At 39.8% G+C, this 3,387-nt stretch overlaps 1 pseudogene; it reads left to right on the forward strand.

Annotated features, from left to right (window-relative positions):
- The first annotated feature begins 524 nt into the window (after positions 1 to 524).
- Positions 525 to 2,979, forward strand: LOC149577831 (UDP-glycosyltransferase 92A1 pseudogene; annotated as a pseudogene).
- Positions 2,980 to 3,387: the final 408 nt, after the last annotated feature.

Genomic DNA, 3,387 nt, shown 5'->3' on the forward strand with positions numbered 1-3,387 from the left:
TGTAGATTCAATTCCTTGACCTCCCTAATAAGAAGCTCACAATTTACCATTGTATTGTAGGTTCTTACCTAGTTATTAAGATATTATTTTAAACAAAACAAAACTAACAATCGCATCTTAGGGTGCAATGGATACGCTGAAGACATATTTAAAGTCAAATAAAGATTTTTTTTTAGCATATATTTATGGAACTAATAAGAGTAGAAAAAGAGACAAATGGGAAAAATAAGATGGACGAAATAAATATCATAGCTAAAATATATTCACAAGCGTAACCCCCAACCTAACTATAACTTTAACCATCATCTAGAACGTCATATTTGTCGCATTTGCAACGAATTTAATCCATAAAGGCTTTTGGCCGACATATAAAATGTTGACAGTTGTCCTGTAGGAATATTTTTACTCACGTACTTGGGTGCGTCATGTGCCGACCCAAAATGATTAATTGTATACATTCAATGCCACAAAAAGTTCGTCCTTGAAAGGATTCGCAAAGCAGAGTAATCACCTTTCAGCCGCTCAGTGCAATCCAATCTACAATGGCCCCTCCATCTGCATCTGATTCCAGAATTCCATGGGGCGAGAACATCCAAAGGCGTCATGTGGTGATGTTTCCATTCATGGCGCAGGGCCTTATTCGCAGTTCGTCACTTTCATGGAAGCCGCAGAGCATTTGCAGCCCCATTTCTCGGAAGAAGATGGCTTCGCCCCTCTCTGCATCATCAGCGACATGTTCCTCGGCTGGACCCAAGACGTCGCCGACACGTTTGGAATACCCAGAATCTTCTTCCTCACCTACGGCGTCTATGGCACCTTGCTTTACTACTCTATGTGGATTATATAAAAATGGCGACAGGAACGGATCCCTGGAGCTTGTTTCAGGCTCCCCAGTTACCCCGCAATATGCGCAGCTGGGGATTTATATGCAACTCCTTCCAACAGCTCGAGAACGGATATTTGGAACATCTCAGAATATCCACCGGCAGGCCTGTCTGGGCGGTTGGCCCTCTCCTTCCTCAATCCCATGTTATGTCTGATGAGTTATTGCAAGGTAAGGATGCAACCACCGATGCGGTTTCCTGCTTGCGCTGGCTCAATTCTCAGAAAGTTCGTAGTGTGATCTACGTTTCCTTCGGCTCGCAGAACACGATCTCTGCGTCGAATATGAAAGAGTTGGCACTTGGTTTGGAATCAAGTGGGCAGCCCTTCATCTGGGTAGTCCGGCCTGGTGCAGGGCACCGTGACAAAGTCATGGAAAAACATTAAGTCCTAAAGTCTAGAAAGTTATTTAAATAAGTTTTAAAATTTAAATATTTAAAAAGTAATGGTCAAATAAGGATTAGTTGTTTTGTTAGAGGATCCAACTACTTTGGATCGGTTAAGGGAGTTATTTTAAGTATATGCAAGTCTCAAAAGGCATGAGGATACAGTGGTGAAGTTGGAATTTTAGATTGTACAAACTGTGTCCATATTGGAATTAATAATAGTTGCTTTCTTACAAATTTGAAGTCTTTTGATGCTGTATTGACCTATTCATTTGGAGATAGATGTGTAATGATTTTTTTTAGTTCCATTAGATCTAGTTCCAAGTGATTTATAATACCAGATTCAATCATTAAGATTGATTGTTCTGTAAAAATCTCTAATTTTTGTTTTAATGCCAGTCATGGATTCATGAGATCCATCCCCTTTTGTACATATTGTTTCTTGGGGATGGATCCACACTTGTAATATAATTTTCTAACAATGATTATGAAGGAATGAACCCCATTTGCAGGAGAATAAGAGAGGTTGGTCATGTTGGAGGGTAGAGAAGTGACTGGATAGTCGCAGGAGGAAGGAATACTTGTCTCAGTAAATTTCAGTTCAGTGTGGGGGTCATTTCTCCAAAGTTAACAGTTGGATCTTGCCAAATTTTGGATATGTTGGAGAGAGACAAATTGTACCAAATATCAACAGTTGGATTGAGCAAATAAAGTTTGGTTCAAAAGTTATGAATGACTGTTGTCGGGTCTATCTAAGGGGCAGTGACATGGCGGTTTGTGATGAATTTTCTCATGAATGTGTTAAGGGAGTTTTGTGAAAGGATTAGATGTTGTACGGGGATCTTTAGAGAATCCTAATTTGTGATAAGGAATAGTGGGTCCATTGATATTGACTCTAGTGGATAGGTCTTTGGAAGAAGTTGAAGCAATAGTATTCCGTGGACAGTCATAATACATATGATCAAATATGCATTGTTGCATGAGAGGAAGATTTCCAACAGTATAGACATTAGTATGTGGAGTCTAGTGGAGTCTAAAGTATTCGGAGTTGACCTTTGATAGGTCTATAGAGCGGAATGGGTCCAACAGTGATCAGTGATTGAAGAAGGGGAAAGTTTCTATCAAACAAAGAAGGAAAGAAGTTATTAAACTATGAAGGAATCGTAACATTCCACTATCCTCTACATCGCGGCCCCCGCTTGGGGTGCCATTGACTGCAGAGTTTTCCTCAGAGTTTCTTCCAGATGGATTCGAAGAGCGAATGGGGACCAAGAATCAGGGACTGGTTATTAAGAAATGGACACCCCAGCGTGTGATTTTGTCCCATCCTTCGACGGGACGATTTTTGAGTCATTGTGGGTGGAATTCGACATTGGAGAGTCTGAGCCAGGGAGTTCCCATGATTGGATGGCCCATCGTAGCCGAGCAATACTTCAATTCGAAGCTTCTAGAGGAGGTGGGCGTATGTGTGGAGATGTGCACAGGAAGTGAGGGAGAATTGGGGAAGGAGAAGGTGGAGAGGACGGTGAAGATGTTGATGTCGGAAGAGAGAGGCGGGCGACTGAGAGAAAGAGTAGCGGCCATGAGAGATGCTGCCAGAAGAGCAGTAATGGACCGTGGAGATGGAATCGACAAAGGCTCGTCCATGCGCGATGTTGACGACATGATACACAATATTCTGACCACTTATAATGGTTCTCAATCCTTGTGAAGGATGATAAGTATTGACACCGATTTTCATGTTTAATTGTCCCCGGGTTCTGTTGAGATCAGATGATGCCAATGTTGAATTTACTTATTGTGGAGGGAAAACAGTATCCCTTCAATCTGTATGTGTGATATTTCTTAGTGCTCCTTACTTTGAGTGCTCCTTTCTTTAAGGACAATTTCTAAAATGATCACTACCTATATTTAGCCAACAAGTCATTATTTTGTATTTTTTAAATGCAATTTATCATCATTTTTCATATTAAAAGATCAATGAGAATTATTATTTTATATTTGTGATAATTTCTAAAAAATTGAAAGCAATGCTAAATTTTGTTAGATATTAGAATTGATATGTTATCTCTTATCTTATCATTGAATTATTGTTTTAATTATTATTTTATATTTGTGA

This window comes from Cupressus sempervirens, chromosome 1, assembly GCF_028749045.1.
Source record: "Cupressus sempervirens isolate cs-2001-9-10 chromosome 1, ASM2874904v1, whole genome shotgun sequence".
Lineage (NCBI taxonomy): Eukaryota > Viridiplantae > Streptophyta > Pinopsida > Cupressales > Cupressaceae > Cupressus > Cupressus sempervirens.